Source organism: Magnolia sinica, chromosome 1, assembly GCF_029962835.1.
Source record: "Magnolia sinica isolate HGM2019 chromosome 1, MsV1, whole genome shotgun sequence".
NCBI classification, from domain to species: Eukaryota; Viridiplantae; Streptophyta; class Magnoliopsida; order Magnoliales; family Magnoliaceae; genus Magnolia; species Magnolia sinica.
In genome coordinates, this window is record NC_080573.1 from 43252045 (window position 1) to 43272697 (window position 20653).

The 20653-nt window shown below is 39.1% G+C and overlaps 1 long non-coding RNA gene across 1 annotated transcript; it reads right to left on the minus strand.

The window, feature by feature from the left end:
* Positions 1 to 475: 475 nt before the first annotated feature.
* LOC131247142 (uncharacterized) lies at positions 476 to 19497 on the minus strand. The gene is made up of 4 exons (XR_009171551.1): positions 19178 to 19497; positions 17667 to 17735; positions 14242 to 14314; positions 476 to 848 (listed from the first exon to the last, which is right to left on the minus strand). It is a non-coding gene; the product is annotated as an uncharacterized LOC131247142 (long non-coding RNA).
* Positions 19498 to 20653: the final 1156 nt, after the last annotated feature.

Below are 20653 nucleotides of genomic sequence, written 5' to 3' on the forward strand. Positions count from 1 at the left end.
CATGGTGAAAAGTAGTAAGACAAACGGTAGCGACTTGAACTTGTTTGAAGAGATCCTTAACCAGCTGATGAATCAAATGGCATGGTGAAAAGTAGTAAGACAAACAGTGGCGACTTGAACATGTTTAAAGAAATCCTTAACCCTCTCCCTCCCTCTGTGAAGTGTCAAAATGCAGAACTGTCATTTCAGTTGGAACCCTCTCCTCACCAATCAATGGCCAGCAAATTCTGCCAGTATTGAATTGTAGACTAACTGGACATATCAGATTGGAAACAGTTACAGACTGCCCATGTCATGCATGCTGCAAACTGAGTAATGGATAAGATATTTCAAAACAAGTGATTTCAATTTGAGGTGGGTAAAATGCTATGGTACTCTAGAACCTGAATTTATTTGGGATCCTTAAAACAGATTGGAATTAAGCAAGAGCTCAAAACTGGTACTATGTAATTTGTTTCCCATCTTTAGGGTCAGCACAGAAATTTGTTCGAGTTGATCAATTTAGAATGCCAATCATTGTGCATTTGTTCATGAATGCCACTTTACAATATAATGTTTATCAATGAGAACCTAACCTGCCGTCGATTATGAACACCACAGACTCCAGGTATCACATTGCCTAATGCATTTGTAACAAATCTGGAAGTTCAAAATCAGAAGCATTCTGAATGCAAAATGGCAAAGTTCGTAGATTAAAGGAAAAGATGAAGGAAATAAAAAGATTCCGTCGTTTGAATTCATGAAGAGAGATAAGATCAGTTGCTTTCAAGCAGAGTTAAAGAAATAACAAAACCACACCTGCACTTGATCAAAGCTTTCCAGTGAGATAGAAACTTTTGGCTCAACACCTACAGGTAGGAACATTAAAATTAGATACACATCAATGTAATAATTATTTTCATTTGGTTTAGCAAGAAATGATAGAAACCAATTGCCAAAAAGATGCATCAAGAACACTCACAAGGATAGAAACCCATAATCCTAAATGACTAGAAAACTATTCTTTGAGAAAGAAAGAGCTTCAATACACAAAATGACCATATTGTTATTCATGTCCTCATAACATCACAAGCATGTATTGATTTAACCTTGACAAGCAGGCAGAATATGCATGTTAAAACTTAGAAGTCAACAATGCAGGGTGTAATGGAGTGGTTCATGCAATAGGTGTTATGATGCAGGACAATTAACCACTTGCTCTAGAAGCTCGAACTGTTAGAGTATGGCGAATTAATCCCTTTATCTCATAGCCCAGACCCCACATCTCATGGGTTTTAAGACCTCGGCCGAACCCCCTTCGTGGGCCCCAAATCATATGGGCTGCCCACCCCGAGTGTGTCTCGGCATCCCATGGGCTACCCCACTCGAGCCCGGTGTGAAATGAGCATTAATCACCCCTGGTGAGGAGTCTCGAACACGAGACCTCCTCCATGGGCCGCACCCACCCCGAGTGTGCCCCTGCATCCCACAAGCAACCCCACTCGAGCCCAGTGTGAAAATGCCCCTGCATTAATCACCCCTGGTGAGGAGTCTCGAACCCGAAACCAACCTAGCTCTGATACCAAATTTGATGCAGGACAATTAACCACTTGCTCTAAAAGCTCGAACTGTTAGAGTATGGCAAATCAATCCCTTTCTCTCATAGCCCAGGCCCCACATCTCATGGGTTTTAAGACCTCGGCCGAACCCCCTTCGTGGGCCCCAAATCACATGGGCCGCCCACCCCGAGTGTGTCCCCGCATCCCACGGGCTACCCCACTTGAGCCCGGTGTGAAATATGCATTAATCACCCCTGGTGAGGAGTCTCGAACACGAGACCTCCTCTGTGGGCCGCACCCACCCCGAGTATGCCCCTGCATCCCACAGGCGACCCCACTCAAGCCCAGTGTGAAAATGCCCCTACATTATGTTAAGTCACTTAAGAATACTTACACGAATTTTTATTTTTATTTTTTAAATGAATAGTCTTCCCTTTTTTATCCAAGTGAAAGTGTGAGTTTGGGGTTTGTCAGTTTGAGATTAATAAAGTTTTAAAGTTTATTACCTAAGAGTCGTATAAATAATAATAATAAAAAAAAAACAAATGCGACGAAAACATAGCTTTCCAGATGTTTAGGGGTTGTTTGGATCATAAGTTATTTAGATAAGTTTCTTATGCCTTGAGTAGCTTATCTTGATTTCTACTTATTAAACTGAAGTGATTAACTTTAATTTAAAAAATAAAAAATAAAAAACTACTTATAATTGATCATAAACCAAACTTAGTTATCTCAAAAAAGTTACTTGTCTGCTGCTGTTAAGTAGAAAAAGTAATTTATTTGGCGGTATCCAAACAGGCCCTTAGTGTTTACTTCAAATTGTTTCTAGGTCACAAGACTCACAAGTAGGTGCATGTCCATGGATTACCATGAACTTGAAGTACAATCATACGGACAAGCTTTCTGCAAGAGTACCAAGGAAATTTGGAGCATTGAAACTATAGGAAGCAGCCTATAGCCACTTCCACATTAGCAATCAATATATTATGGTGGGACAACTAGAATTGTTAATACTTGGAAATGGGAGTGATCAATGACTTTGATACTACAAAACAAAAAACTGGGGTGCCTAAGTCAGATACTTGAATAGCTGGACAAAAGTAAGGATCTCCCTTTCCCAACACTTGAAAATTGAAACCTAGAATTTGTTGGGATTTTGAACTCTAAATTATCAATTATTTTGGATTTGTGGTGAAGCGCACCAATTGAGCAAGAAATTCAACACATGATATTGCTAAGGGAATGTTTTAACCTGATGAATGATTATACTCATCAGTAGAAACCATTCCTCACCATACACATATCTTGAATTTTGAATTTTAATGATCCACCACAATCAGTCTTTTGTTGTAATAGATGCCCATACCCAGAGAGTCAAGAACATAAGGTTTGACACCCATATGGCCATATCACACATTAATATCAAGTGTATATCCTACAAGCCATATCCATAGATCGTTGAGCACAAATCCCATTGTAAATCACAATGGAAAGGTATACAACTGAGTTGATGGTAACATCAATGAGCTATTTCATATTTTTCCATAAAATAAAAAAAAATAAAAATAAAAAATAAGAGGAGGTTGGGTTATTGAATCAATGAGATTTTGATACCCGACTCGCAAGAATGAACAAGAATACATCCTTAAGAATGTCTGAGAAGAGAAGAATAAGAATTATTTTTTTTTTGGAAATTAAACTACTTGCAAAGAAAAACAAAAGCTCATAAACATGGAAAATATAGAATGCCTACCTCTCCTACACCACCTCCCCTTTTAGAGGTTAGACCCTAAAGACAATCTTTCTGAATCTTTAATGAAATCCCACAACTATTAGATTGATTTAAAATCAATCTATAATTTATTTAAGATAACAAAAAATAAAATAAATAAAAAATCCATTAAATACACCCAAAATCTTTAGTCATATCTTCCACAAATGGCAAATGCAGTCTCTAGCATTTAGGCCCCAAATTTTGAACAAACAATCCAAAATCAACAGATGTTAGGCCCTATGGTGGGCCTCCGAATTGGAAAGAACTTGAATCCAGCGAGTTGGACATTTCATACAAATAGTGGAGGTTCAATCCAATCTTTTTAATTCATCACCCATAATCGATGTGCATATAGAATAAGTCTTGCTCTTCCATTTCACCAAGTATAGCTATATTGGCCCCGTCGAGTGTTAGTGGCCTTCATGGGCAATACTTGTTGCTTCTTTCTCTTTAGGAGACATTTATCCATATCAATAATGACTTCATCTTGTACGTCAAACAGCTCACCATAGTACTTGAACAAATCCACCATATTGAAAGTCGCCAAGATATCTGAAAATTCAATCTCTTGGGTGTTGTCACCCAACCAGTGTTTGAAATATCAGTATTGTGTTACATATCGCACCCTTGGGATATGAATACGTATCGGTTATCACATGGGATATATCGGTTGTATCGCAAAACGTATCGTTGTTCTTGAAAACATGGGGAAACATTGGGAAATTGGTTGAATTTTTCAATGAAACTTCAGTTATTGTTAAAAAAGACATCAATACACACTTATAAATCAAAACATTACAAAAAACAAGTTGACATAAAAGGTTTTCTTTGTATGAGGTCCTAATCTAAGCGTTGTCTATCTAAATAGATGCAAGTATATTCAAAGTCTATTTATACAATTTATAAATGTAAGAAGACATGTGGAAACACAACCAATATATTCAAAAGCAAAAGAAGAATCACTAGATCAGGTTACATACATGTTTGATTTTATGTTTGAAAACAAAGATTGCAACCGATTTGCAAGAAATTGGGAATTTTTGATTTTTTTTTTTTCAATTTTTTGCAACTCAGCCCATCTCCCAAATCTTGAAAGCATAACTATTTGCATGAAAAATCGTAGATTTGTAACAATTTCTTATTTAACATAATTTCTAGAAGAAAAAAAATGTTCGAAAATCAAAAATGCTCACCAGATCGAACATGTGGGATATATCCCACTACTTGTGTGTTCGTATCGCAGAGGTGGGATACAAGATATATCGTGGGATTTATCAGCCGATATCGTCGATACTTAAACACTGCACCTAACATCCTCTTGATTTGGCATGGACCAATCTTCTTACACTTGAGCTTATTGTAAGTTAACCTTGGAGATCTTTCTTTGTGGAGATAAACCATGACTAAGTCACTTTCTTTATATATCTTCTTGCAATAATATTCATTTGTAGCATCTCAGTACTTGACTCTACTCTCTTTGATATCTTTCTTTTGCTTATTTTTTCTCTCTTTCTTTTGAACTTCTTTTTGTTGGACTATTCAATTGGTAGGAGTTCGACTTTTGGCTTGTCCGATTTGGTAATGTAAAAGATTCGGCAAGTTCAAACCTAGTGCCAAGTCAAATGGTGTTGAATATTGTTCATAGGAGGAAGCCCAACTGCGAGATCCTTAGGCACCAAGTTTTGATGTTCACGAGGGTGCTTTCACATGAGAGGTGGAACATCCAACCATTTTCTTCTTTAACAACTACGACAAATGTCCCTTTCCTTTCTTTTTCATACTTCTTTACACTAGGAAATTGTTTACCCTTTCTTTATCAGATTAGACCGTTGGGAGTTATTTTATTGGGTGCAATGTGTTATTAACACCATCATTGACAAAAGAATAAGTGTTAACCTAAGTTATATGCACCATATCTCAATCTCGCAACCATAGTTTCTCTAACAAAATGTGGTAGTCATCCATGGGGCCACATCACACCACACATCATCCTTGCACCTAGATTCAATAGAAAAGGAAAGTAGGCACTTGAAGTTAACAAAGACTTCACCCTTGTTTTCAAACCAACAAATTTGACATGGATGTAACTGCTTATGTTCTTTCAGTTTTAATTTATCCACCATATCTTGTGAGACAATATTCTCACTACTTCCCCATCTACCAAAATCGTGCATATCTTCCCACCAGAAGTGCAAGTGGTGCAAAAGTATTGTGTCTCAACCATTATCCCTCATCAATCACCCGAGGCATAAACAGCACTCTAGTGGATAACCATCTACTCACCCCTATCACCATACACATTTGTTACATTCTCCCCACTATGTGCCCCATCCTCATATACATGTTCTTTATATTTTTGTGCCATCCTTGGCTTTCATACAATCAGAACTGTCATAAACAATTCTCCTTCCTCAAGAAAATTTACTTTCATTGCGGATTGATGTTCAGGCAATGAAAAGAAATACATCCTAGTTGCTCACACTTAAAGCATTAGAAATGAGTATTGTTTTACCCCGCCTTGGCTGCACTAACCCCTTGTCCATAACCACCTCCCACCAGGTTGGTGTTTGGCTTCAATGTTGGATGTTAGCCCATCATCCCTAAACATATGGATGGCTTAGCGGTTGCCTTACGTGAGAAGTTAGCATGTTTTCCATTGTTAATGAAAGTTCTTGTGAGGCACCAAATCGTCTCCCAAGTTCCCAACTAATTATCTCATTGCAAGTATACATACATTAGACATTTTAAATACATCTTTTAAAAAACAAGGTATTAAAAAATAGTCTATGTAATAGTTGTTATGGTCGTTATGTGACAGTGGGAATTGTTATGCATCACGGGGCCGTAATAGCCATTACGGAAAAAAATGGCCCATAAAGGCCGTTAACGATCCATTATGGGGCTAATGCATTTTTTTTTCTTTCTTTTTTTTTTTTTTCTTTTTTTTTGATATAAAGGTTGTAACACCCGAAATGACCCGTATTGTTATTGTAATGAAGGTGGCCGCTATGGCCACCATTACCGTTATTAAATACCTTGTAGACAAACAATTTATTTCTAATGTCCTAATTAAGACTATTAAGATATCTTGAAATCTTTTGGTCTTCATACTCAAGAAACACTGCCACAATGTCAATGTATGGAACTCCTTAGTATATTCATTTATTAATTTCTTTCCTTAACGTAGATTGTGACATCTTGATAAAGACACAGGCATAAGTCGTTGCTAGGATCTTCCTTTTAATTTTTTTTCTCATCTTTTCCTAAGAACTTACTTTTTCCTTATCCTGACAGATTTTTTCGGCTTAGAAATCATTCCAACATGCTAACGTGTGACTGAAGGACTTCATACCTAACCTAACCTTCAGATTGTCCGCAATTTCTTTATATTGACGCCTTTTCCACATTGCTAGGCCAATTGATTAAGTCACCAGCATGCAAACGACTATGGAATTTAGGAATTTTTTACCTTAACTTCAGACTCTCTTTCACATTGCAACAATCAAAGAGTTCAATCATTGGTATCATCACAAGTTGGGGCTGACCGTTGTTGGTTAGGACCTTGGTAGGAATCTTCCCCTAGTGCCCATGTGCTCCAACTTCAGTATCTAGATCCCTCTACACTGGAGCTCTCCCACTTGATTGGTGAGATTACCTACCATAGCATGAGTTAATCTACTCACTCTGTAAGCAATGTTTTAAATAGCTACGCTGCGTAGCATGTAGCTTACGCTACGTAGCGTAGCTTAGCCTTAATGTTACATAGCTCATGAAAATAGCTCAAGTCATGTGTAGCCTACGCTACATGATAATTTTAATGTGCAACATGCTACATAACTACACTACACGTTATGTAGCTCACATTACAAATTTTTTTAACTACAACATTAAAATCAATTGATGCTTTCAATGATTTGTTACATTTTTTATTTTCAATAAAATTAGTTAATTTTTCACTGCTTTTAGTAAAAATAATATAAGTGACAGCATTTTTTTTTGAACTATGAATATAAGTGACAGCATTAAATCAGTTTCATTGCTTTCTTTACATTTACACTTAATCATTACCCTATATTATTTTAGGTTAAGTTTAGTTGCAACAAATATAATGAAATATTGTTAAATTTTATTATTAATCAGTCTAATTTGGTCCAAAATATCATGAAATTGGTGCAACTAAGCGCAACCTTGATTAAAAATTTAGAAGTAGCATGTAGCTTACGCTACTTACACCTCACACTTCATAGGGGTGAATTCTACACTACATGCTATTTGCTATTTAAAACACAGTCTATGAGTACATGGATCAATTGGATTACTTACACAAATTCTTCATGCGTCACCCCTTCGAAACCATTAGGGAATGATGTGGAATCAAAATCCCCCCAACAAGCACCTGCTTTGATTCCAAAATAGTGCAACCCAGTTATTTCAATACTTGGATCGCAAGAATGGACAAGAGTATGCCCCCAAGAATGTTATGAGATTTCAATACTTGGATCGCAAGAATGGACAAGAGTATGCCCCCAAGAATGTTTGAGTAGCAAGGAATGAGCAACTTCAATGAAAATTAAAATTCTCCTTACAAAGACTTACACAAAAACTCATAAATGTAAAAAAATGTGGAATGCCTACCTCCTATAGCACCGCCCCCTTTATAGACCCTAAAGACAATCCCTATGAATCTTCAATGAAAATACACAAACTATTACATTGATTTTAAATCAATCTATAATTTATTTACAATAACAAAATCACACCAATGAAGATTTGGTTTTAAATAACAAAAGAAAATCTATTAAATACCCCAAAATCTCCAATCATATCTTCCACATCAGCCCCCCTATCTTCCACAAATGGCAAATATGATCACTGACATTTAACCTCAAATTTTGCAACAAACAGCCCAAAATCAGAACATGTTAGAACGGTGGGCCATGGGCCTGCGAATCCACATAGTCTAATGGTCCAAGCATTAAAACTACAAGTGGAGTGCAAATTAACACTATATGCTGCATTCACATGCTACAGTTTAATCCCAGAAGGAAAAAAGTATCACTTCAACATCTTCACTAGACCATACTGTTATCAACTAAATATGAGGATTCAAATTGAAATATAGACACAAAGATGCACAGATATCTGAATATGATTTGTTTTTGTTGATTTAGATAAAAAGTGATGTCTGCAAACCAATATCTTCCCATTTCAACAGATCAGTAATACTTGGTTCTCTTCTCCACCAGATCTGACTTGGCATCCAGTCATCATCATCATCATCATCTGTAAGACCCGTGTCCTAATCCGTACTGTTCCGTTGGCTTCCGCGGTCCTTCCGGTCAAATTTCGGCAACCTTCGCACCGTATTCGGTGTTTGCGCACGATCCTAAACCAGGTCCCGCACACCGACATCAGCTTGATCCGAAAGTTGTATCATAGCGACCGCGTCGTCGCCGCAGTTCCAACGCCGTAACTTGCGCACCGAACCGATACCCAGGCAAGAAGATGCCGATCTGCGTTTATTCCGAAGAAACACCGCGTGTTGCAGATTTCGAGGGAATCTCTACTATAAGTCCCATCAATCAACCATTAAAGCATCCCATACCTCAAGTGCAACAACCCATCTCCATCTCTCTCAAAAGTCTACCCCCCTTTCCACCTCACCACTCCTCTTTTTCCCATTTTCAACATCACACATACCCCTTTTACAATTTTTCAACCCAAACCATCCCCCATCACACCTCACCCATCCATATCACCCCTCTCTCTCTCTCATTTCTCATATCTCTCCAAGCAACCCAAGCCTCTCACGTCCAACACTCCTCTCCCAAACCACAAGTGTGGTCCACCTTCCATCATCCATCTACACCATCCCATCTCTCATCCACACCATTAATCCCCCATCATCCACCATCCAAGGCATAGGCAAGGTGCATTTGAAGCCAAGGGAGAAAGGAGGAGGCTTAAAGGTGGGTGATCTACCGTTGTTTTAAAATTTTAAGGGCCACTTGTTGTGGGACCCACTTAATGTATGAGTTGTATCAATGGAGGGCCCGTAGTGGCGGGGTTCCTCCTCTCCATCACCGCTTCTCTAATTTCTCTCTCCCTCTCTCTCCCTCTCTCTCTCCCTTGCATTGTGATGGTGAAGATCCACACCATCCATTGTTAAATGGGCCCAATGCCCTTCTTATTATGTGATATATTTTATATAATATATATATGATATATAATATAATATATATTATATATATACTATATATAATATAGGATATTTATATATACTATGTGTATACAGGTGATTAGTGGGCCACATCCACGCGGGACCCACCACAATGAAGTGTAATCCTATGCCGTCCAACGTCCAGCCTGGACGCTGGACGTGCTATTGGTGGCCGAGCAATGGAGTATACACTGACATGGGCGGTACAAACGAGCTAGCCAAATGGTGGGCCACTCATGCAGGCCTCACCTTGAAGTATGCATATAATCTAAGCCGTCCATCCCGTTTCCCAGATTATTTTACCCGTTGAGACAAAATTTGGGACCAATCTGAAAATCAAACGGGCCATACCATAGGGAATAGCGATCCTACCTTCGATTTACTCCATTATGTTCCTGTATAAAAAAACAGCCCAACTTTGGACTCTATAGGTCTGTATCGAGTCACAGGGACCCATGGCCGGATTGGATCTTGTCGATGCGGGCCCCATCTACTAAAAACCGTGGAAAAACAAAAAAAAAAAAAAAAAAGAAAGAGAGAGAGCCGTTAAAGCAGCAGCAGCAGCGCTGCTGCTGCAGTGACGGGCGGCCACGAGGCAGGGACCCACGGCTCCATCCGTGGGCCCCACCATGATGTATATTTTGTATCCACACCGCCCATTTGGTGGGCCACTATCTGACGTGGACCCCCCTCTAAAAATCAGGCCAATCCAACGCTCGGGCGGCCCACATCACAAGAAACAGTGTGAATTGAACTCTACCATTGAAACCCTTTCTGGGTCCACAGAAGTTCCAGATCAAGCTGAAATTTGTTGTTCCCCTTCACCCCGGCCCGTGTGACCTTATGAACGGATCGGATGGAAGATAAACGCTATGGTGGGCCTCACATGGGACCCACAGTGATGCATGTGTTACATGCCCACCGTCCAGACGGACGGTGGGGCCTACTTGATGTATGTGTTCGTCCGCACCGTCCTCCTGGACGGTGGGACCCCTCCCTGCTGCACGTGAGTGTGCACGTGTGTGCACGTGTGTATGCATGTGGGTGTGTGTGCACGTGTGTATGCATGTGGGTGTGTGTGCACGTGTGTGAGTGTGTGTGGATATACATACATACATATTTATATATATATATATATATATATATATATATATGTATATATATATAATATTATATTATTATTATATATAATATTGTATATATTTACATATATTAATATTATATATAATATATATATATATATGATGGTGGGCCTCTATGGGCCCCACCATGATGCATGTGTTGCATCCAAGTTGTTCCACCATATGGCCGTTGTTGAGGCCCACTTAATGTGTACTTGTGGCCGTTGTTGAGGCCCACCTGGATGTGTATTTGTGGCCATTATTGAGGCCCACCTTGGTATATACATAAGGCCCATGTGATTCGACCCATTTAACGTATTTAAAGGCCCATGGGTTATGGCCCATTGCAATGTACATAAGGCCCACTAATGCGGCCCACTTGATTTATATAAGGCCCATATGAGATAGCCCATTTGATGTATCTGAGAACTATGGGTCGAGGCCTAATGAGATGTATATTGGTCCATTGCAATGTGTGATTTCCTATGGTTTGTGTAATGGTACTTTATGGCGGGCTATGCCTTGGGAACAATGTTGGTTTGACATCCACATTGTAAGGATAATGTTGGTTAAATGTCCGCATTGTCACACTCCTTAAGGCCCACTGATAGGTCCATACTTATACTCTGCAGGCCGTCTAGGCCCATCTCTATGATACGCAGAGCCCATCCCTATATGCATGTTTAGTATAGATCCATGACTTATTATCATACGCATCATATGTATGACTGGTATGAGGAGTGATTGATCATAGCATATGCCTTCGGGCAGACTGTTACGATAGGCGGAGTTGCCCTGCATGAGCGCATGGTTTACGCAGGACTATTGCATGACTGGTAGTGTGACTCATGCACTTGCATTGTGTGATTGTAGTTACTGTATGCCCTAGCGACATCAGGGTCATATCCTCCACAGACACATCGTGGATGGATGGAGTGGATACCAAAAATACTGTTTATAGCATACGGGCGCCATAGATGTCCCTGGGTGAAAATCCCTAAACCCGATGGTACCAGAGGATGACTCCAACGTCGAGACCGAGTGGATGTACGAGCGCATGAGGGCCGAATACCAGGAGGCCGCGTCTCCCACTGTGTCGTGGTCGGTTGGAAAGGAGTGTGGCCTTACTCGCCCGAGGGTAGGGGGCAATACTAGGCTGAGTTTGACCAGCTCGCGAATGGGTCCGCTATCGACGTGCCGGATAGGTATTGGCAGACTATTGATCAGGCGGATAGTGAGGTTTCTTACGCTCACTTGGACTGTGCGGCTAGGAGAGCGACAGTGCCATTTGGAGTGTATTGAACCCCGGTGATTATCCTGAATGAGAACTGTACTGATACATGTTGAGGATTGGCATGCTTAAGTTGCATTTCACATCGCATGGCCGTGTTATGGCCGATGGCATTCACATCTTGCACCACATAGCCTTGGTACGGCTGATTGCATTCATGTACTCATCCACATGATTCCGCATTACTCTGACCTTGCATTTTGAGCACCCTTATATTGCGCACATACTCACACCACCCTCTAATCTTTCTATAAGCTTATGCACGATTGATGCGTGCAGGTGACACCAGGACGCAGTCGCAGCCTTAGTCTCGCCGTATTGGAGTGTGCAGCCGAGCTTCTGGAGTTTTGTTTCTTTTATTACATTGTATTTTCCCCTTTCAGTCGCATTGTACTCAAATGTTTTTGATCATAGTGGATTTTGTGGTGGTGTTCTTGTGGTTATTGTTTGTGGGTTATGCTTTTGTTATGCTCATTATGAATCAGACTGATAATTTGAAACCCTCCTTGTAGTATCCCAGGATCGGAACCTGGTGAATGGGTATCAGGATCCGAGAACGGAGTTCTACGGAGGCTGTCGGCGCCGGATTCGGCGATCGGGAATTTTGTGAGCCCGGTTTCCGAGTTCGGGGCGTGACATCATCTTCTTCTTTTTCTTCTTCTTCTTCTTGAAACTGATGTTCCTAGTCATCTTTTGGAAGCAAAGATCTGAAGGACCAATAGAATTATTTTCCTTCTTATTTTCTTAGGCTCATTTCCGTTCCTTGCAGTTGTGATGTTTGTGCCACTTCCACAATGCAAAGAACTCCAGTTGCAGCAACATTCCACATCTAAAATCCTTTAAAATCCATGTACCAGAAAATTGATTTCTTCTCATAGAAGTGAAGATTTGAATGTATCTTATTGATGTATATAGTAGAAAACAAATAATAGTAGGAATAATCGAAAATCATACAGTAGACCAAGGAAATAAAATTCCAAACACAATTCAAAATGAAGCATTGAATTGAATACATGGAAACAGAAAACTCATAATTCAAACACAATTCAAAACGAAGCATTGAATTGAATACAAGGAAACAGAAAACTCAGAATTTCAATCAAACTTGCAGAAATGATAACAGAACAGAACATTTCTGAAAATCTTCTAATTCACTGAATGCAATGAATTCACAATTGCATATATTTGACACAGAATTTGATATCATATATCAGAAGAAAAGAAAACTGCAATACTATGGGATCTTTCCATTTTACCTCATTATAGATGAATAACTACAAGAAAAGTATACAACAAAAATCTTCAAAAAGATTGAGAAATTCACACTTCTAGATAGAAAAGATGTTAGGATTCTCATCTCCATCGCAATCTCAAATTTATCAGAAAATTAATGAACAGGAAAAAAAGAAAAGAAAAAAAAGATTGTTTCATGGTTTTGAATATCAATATCGGGGAGCGTATCAGCACTAGCTAAAAAACGATACAATATAGGCGTCGCGTATCGACATCGGACCTTATTGGACCATATCAGCCTAAATCGGTCGGAAAAAAATAATAATAATAATAAGCCAAAGAATTAAGGAAAAAACTAGGAAAAATAAAAGAGAAAAATAAGATATTCAAAATTCTATCCATTTTTTTAAAATTTTGGACATACATATGATGGTGTATCAAACCATTCCCTGATGAGAATGTTGTCTGTCGGTTTTACTTGTTGAAGGTTAACTAAATGCACCCTAATTGAACACAAATCAAGCATAATTTGGTGAATTAAGATCCATCACATTGAAATACAACAAAAAGAAAGTGGAAGTGTACCCTTCTTTCTGATTTTTCCCATAATGGTCCACTTCACTTCACTTTATCAAATCACATTCAAATCATTTTTTTAATCCAAAAATAGGCCTAGATCTAGCTTAAAATGAGCTTTTAAGCTTCCTCTTTGGTTTAAATGAAAAACAAAGGAGACGAGTGAATTTTATTTATTTATTTTTTTTTAAGAATTCAAAATTGGGCTTTCATGGGTGTATCGGCTTGCGTCAACTTGTATTGATACCAATACAACCCCCTATAACATATCGTCTCGTGAGTCGTGACAATACAAATACAATACAGCCATATCAGCCAATACAATACCAATATTCCAATATGTAGATCCTTCGTATTCTCACATTTGAATGAAAACCAAGTATGAAAAAGGATGCATGCTTTGATATTGAATCCAAAACTTTAAAAAAACCATATAAAAAATCCCTAAAGCTTTTAACATATGAACAGAATGAAAAGAAAACAAGTACCTTGTATTAATATGTCTAGCTGATCGTAAATAGGGAAGTTTGCCTTTCTAAAAAACTTGGCTTTAGTATGCACCTATGATAAAAAAGAAAATAGATTCTTATTAGTGAAAATCATGCACAAACTAACCATCAAAATAAATCCTAGTTGATGAACTTACTAAGAGATATTGGTTCCACACTTCCGTGTTAACAGTAACAGCATGGAAATGATCATCCCAACCAAACCCACTTTGTTGAACAAGTGTTTATAGAATGTGATATAGCCTTTTGAGCAGGTGGTAGCAATTTTTAAATTTTGATATGATCAAATTCTAACCCAAATCTAAGATTGAATGCATCTCTAATGGACTTCCATGCTTCCTTATTCCACACCAAGGCATTGTGTTTCCCAATATTAGCTTGCTCCATCAATCCTTTAACTACGAAAGTGTCGTTTGCTTCATTCCAATTTGCCTTGCTATAGTCTTGGAAGGTGGGGCCAGGTGCAGGCATCTTATATTCAATGTAATAAAAAAGGGTACATTTTTTCAGAATATTGTTCACAATAGATAGCATTTTCTAGTAAATATTGAAGGAAGCGTGAAAAATCACTACATGGATACTTTCTTGGATCGAGTTAGAATCAATTGAACAATGGAAGAATAAGATATCAGTTTATTGATAGCACAAGATGACAAAATTCAAAGAAAAAAAGTGAAGAGGACATTCGAGCATTTATGGCTAGACGATCATCACATGGGGCCCACGAGGCCCAAGTCGCATTCCTAGCTATCGTTGAAGACCCCACACTAGGTAGATGCGCCTGGGTTGCTTGTTTGGAGTGTTTGGACAGTTGGATTGCATGGGCACATCGATCAGCCCGTTGGATCGCACACGATAGACCTTTGGACCACTCTTGGTTATGGCCCATCTTGATCATGGACCACCTTATTGGCCATGAATAGTTTAGGATAGTTTAGAATTATTTGTTTTGAGTAGTTTTTGTCATTTATTTTATTATTTTTGGACTATTTTATGGTTTACTTAAGATAGGGATTTTTCATGAGAATTCTTTCCTAAGAGAGGTTTTTTGTAAAAGTCTCTTTCTGATACTATAAAAGGTTCGGACCCCATTTAGGGTTTGATGATTATGAACCATGAATGAAAAGAGTTTCCTCTCCTTCGCCATGCGATTGAGCAATTCATCCTACGATTGGATTGATGGTGTGAAGCCATTTGGAGAGTGATTCCCCTAGTTATCCTCTTATTTTCTCTTTCTCAAGGTACTTCTCTTCTCATCTTTCTTTCTTCATCATCTTCTTCTATTTCTTCTTCTTTTCTATGATTCTAAACGAACCTAGACCTAACCTATACCCAACTAAACCCAAGCTCCAACCATGAATGGTACCGTGGGAACAGTATCGCATGAACAATGTTCGTACGGACAGCCCCAATCCGTGGCCCCCCTGCTTCGAATATTTGACTTCCCTCTTCGCTTAGATCCCCTTTATCAAACCCTAAATATAAATCCCTAACCCTAACCCTAAGATTCCCAAAATCCCCAATCTTTCCAAACCCTAATCCCCAAATTTGAACCTTAATCCGAATTCCCCTAAAATCCTATAACCCTAAACCTAATTTCCCCAATTTTTCCTAACTTATTAACCCTAAACCCTCAAATCCCTATCCCCAAAATCCTAAATCCCTATTTCAAAGCCCTAAATTGCTAGTTTCCTAAATACTCTAAACTTATTCCCTACATTCCCTAACCCTTAAAACAACCCTAAATATGCAAAACCCATAGAACTCAAGTGATTCCATGTACGTTCAGATTTAATACTTAAGCTAAGTGGGAGTCATATCTTCTACATGATCCTAATTACTTGATACTTCATAAAAATCACATTGCGGGACTGTTAGGTGTCTTGAATCTTAACATGTTACAAATCTGAGTTTCTTTAACTTGTGGTAGTTTAGCTTTATTTTGTCTTTTGATTACTCTAGTTAATCCACTATCTAGTTTCAACACATCGTATTAAGTTAGATCATCGCATCCTGCATCAAAAGAAGGTTGAAGAAACAGTTGTTTTCTTCAACTAATCCGTGCAAAGTTTAGAAAAGAATAAGACCACACCTTCACTCGGTCAAATCTCGCCTTCAAAATAACTTTCAGCTCAACACTTATAAGTGGACAAACTCAAATCAAATATATATCAACTTTGAAAGTATCTTCCTTAGATATGGTAACCTCTCAAGCAAAATTTTACAAAAGATTTCCCTAGTATTTCTTTGGAGGATTGTGTCGAAAGTAGTTGGGCTCAATCTATAGTCATTAAGATAGAAAGCTCAACACTCCGATGCTCCCGAGTTGAAGTTGGTGGTAGTTCTCTTGGGAAGCTGATTCTAGCCAATAGAAGTGCAAATCAGAAGTATGGTATCCAAGAAAATGCCATGCATGGAGCATATACTCTAAGCCTCATAACAATCAGTTGAAGAGAGCTGAAAAGTTCAGTGTGGGAATTTTTATCTTTTGAAAGGCCTTATTGTGGAAATTTTTTGTTACCTTGGAACACCTTTTTCAACAACAACTAGAAACAAGGTATTCCGTTTTGATAATGGTGGCCGTAACGGTCACCACCGTTACCGATACGGGTATTGGCCATAATGGTTGATATGGGGTGTAATGACCATTACAACCCCCATAACAGTTGAAAATTTTTTGTCCAAAATCTTCTTTAAAAAAATATTTAAAAAATCCAGAATAATGTAAATATTCCAAATACGTATTCATTTTTATTTTGAATATGTTTATGGTTGTGTAACGGTCCAATCTTTGGTGAGAGTGTTGTATCTAGTTGTCAGGTGAATTTATGAACATGGTTATGTGTCTCTAATATTTACACATCACAATCAAGCATTAGAACAAGAAATCGAAAAAATGCATAAATACCGCTTTTTCAATTTTTTTAAAAAAGTAGCCCTCGGAGCTTCTATTCACCCAAATCACTTCAATCTACGACGGTTTTAATCCTAAAAACTATAGTAAGAGTGGTCAAAATTTATTGTAGAATAATCTTTTTAAAAAAATTGGAATGAAAACAAGTGAAAAAAAAAAGTGAGGAGAAAAATGGATTTAAATTGAAAAAAAAAAAAAAAGTGGTCATTTTTCGACTATTACAGGGCTAACGGTCGTTGTGCCCAGGACCGATACAGTCCAAAAAAACCCAATTGCCCCGTTTCACCCCCGTATCGCATGATGGTCATGCCGGTTACCTATTCGTATTGGCCTTTACAGTTATATCGTAATGGAAACAGAACACCTTGACTAGAAATGGAAATAGAAATGGAAATGGGATGTTAGAGAGCTTTTTCTATTTCCTAGTAAAAATTGTTCACTTTTCTAACATTATATCTATTAAATATGTTTGCAAGATTTTCAGAAATACCTCTCAGTTGATAAGATATCTTTCATGATACCTCTCACGAAAATTCTGGACTTTAAACAAGGATTTTTCCTGAAAATGGAAATGGAAAGAAATGATTTTTTGTGGAGATGGGACATTTCCACGAACTCGCGAAAGAGCAAACTATTTGATTTATGTGGGGATGTGTATTTCCACATAAGTATTTCTACGCTCCCAAACTCTCAACTTTTCATGCTTCATGCTAGTTTTATGATTTGATTATGCAAGTGTAGCAGTACACTGAAAGAAGCAGAAATAAGAGATGATATTCTTATTGTGTGATGAAGCAAATCAAATAGGAGAAGATATTTTGAATCGTATCTGCTTTCACTTCCCCCTCATTTGTATGTCATGAGTAGGCAACATCTTCTCAGCATACATGCTAAATCAACACACTTGTGCAATCCAGACCACATTGAGCACACCTTGGCTAAAACATAGGCAATCCACTCATTAGATGGGATGCACTTCACAATTTATCTGATGAATAAACTGGTCTAATTTTTTGGCAAGGCTCTTCTCACTGCGGGCTCCACCTAAGGAATGAACTATATCTAAATACCTCATATCACATACAAGCCACATTGCCATGTGTACCAAGAAGAGAGCCACGAATCCCACAGCAGAAATCACAAGCATAGGAAGCTGCTTCTACCAAATTCCACATTAGCAGTCAAAATCTCCAAGTGGGGCATTATTAAAATTTACCAATATCGACGTTAGGGTAAAAGGGAACAGTGTAACATGAGCAGCAGTACCCCCAATTTCCATTCCGCCACCTAAGAACAGGAAGGAATTCCAATGCAAATGGTGAAGTTGGGACTGTTTAAAACCAGATATCTTAACACTGCAGTGGACCCTCAATTTCCCGCCACCTGACAACAGGCAGGAATCCTGATGCAGATGTAACTGGGGACTGTTTGAAGCCAAATATGAAAACACAACAGCGTAGCCTCAATTTCCCGCCACCATGAGGACATGCAGGAATCCCAACGCAAATGGAAATTCTGAAGGTTTCAAACCAGATATGTTAAAAATGCAGCGCGCATTTGATTTCCCACCACCTGAGGACTAGTGGGAATCCCAATGCAAATGGAAATTGGGACTCTTAAAAATAAATTAAAAAAAAAAAAAACAGATGTTAAAACTGCAGCATACCCTCAATTTCCCCCCAACTAATGATGGGCAGGAATGCCGATGCAAGTGGAAATTGGGACTGTTTGAAACAAGATATGCTAACACTGCAGCGTACCCTCAATTTCCTATCACCCAAGGATGAGCGGAAATCATGAAGCAAATGGAAATTAGAACTGTTTGAAACCAGATATGTTAACGCCGTCGTTGATTGGGTATTCCCCAAGGGTACATAATGAACACAGCACACCCCAATCTATAGGAATCCCGATGCAGATTTACAGCGGTATATTTCACTGAGAGAGAGAGAGAGAGAGAGAGAGAGCCATTAGTCTGAGAGAGAGAACCATTCGTCTTACCCCCAACATCCCACCCACTCCAGCGAGCAGCTGGCGGGAATCCCAACGCATATACAAAACGGGATCTCTCCGGATCCCATCTCGGAACTGCGCCAAGATTCCCGCCAACCGGCTATCAGTGGCTAATTCTAGGCCACGCTGATTTATCGGTGGACTCCAGAGCAGAGGCACGACCTAGAGTTCGATCTTAGTGAGAATGCGAGTAGCATTTCAGGAATCACTCCGGGAACTAAAAATCAGAACGAACGGATATGAAGAAAACACCAACAATCAAGATAGCGGAAATGGAGTCTGGGATTGAATCCTTGGCGGTTCATTTGGGAGGGAAAGAAGGCCACATCGATGGTTAAGTCATCTACGAGAATGGGCCCAGCAGCCGTCCGACGGTTCAGCTTCCTCTTCTCCCTTCTTCTTCCTCTTCTCCTTCCGTCGACAAGGAGCGATGATGGAGGATGGAAAGCAGAAAAAATAAAATTAGAAAGAGCTGAGGGAGGAGGAAAAGAGAGTAGTAGCTATTTGATACGCTGAGAGAACGTGATGGATCAGACGCATGCACTCATTTTTGTGATTCGAATGTATGTATGAGCCATCCATTTTCCAAGCAATTAATAAGATAGTTACAACGATTTAATGAATGCAATTCTCAATAAACACATGCAATAAAAAATGGAACGTGCAAGATGGACAGTCATTGATGATTAAACCCATTCCTACAATCAATATCATCAAATTTCCTTGTAATGATCAGATCAAGGCAATTCAAGATGAAGGCACAGGTAATATAAAAGTGAGATAAGCAAAATGGACAGTCCAAATTCGTTATTACATCGGATTTCTACTGTAACGGCCTGCCCCACTGCCAACACAGTAGCCTTTAACCACTGGTATCTCGCCCAGGTCTTTTTTCAGACCTCGCCCACTCAGCGTCCGCCCACATGTGTCACAGTATTATGTCACAATATCTCCCACCGAGAGCAGAGCCGTCCACGGCTCTGATACCATTTGTAACGGCCAGCTCAAGCGCCACGCGTTGTGCTTGCAACAGGTGAGCCTGTGTCCAGTGACAAACAAAACCACCATTGTGCACTCTGATGGCAGTTGGATTGGACAATATCATGGACGGGTAGATGCTGATGTAGGCAGGGCCGGGCAGGCCTGTGCGAGCTACCAGTATCCTTACCCCAAGTGATGCATTCTGTGGAATGTGGCATTGAGCAGGAACAAATCCGTGAGGGTGCATTTGGGCTGTTGTGGGCGGGGGCCTGAGTAGAGCCTGGTCGAGCTACCGGAATGGTTGCGACCCAAAGTGAACAATATTGTACCTTAATTGGTGTGACGCGTTTTAAATTTGTGAGCCTCAGCAAAGTGGACAATATCGCAATGGTGGAGCAGGCCATTACATCTACCATTAAAATTGAAAATCAAAGGCAATTTATTTTGTTTTGCCCTAAAACACGTGATTTTATAAAGACAAGT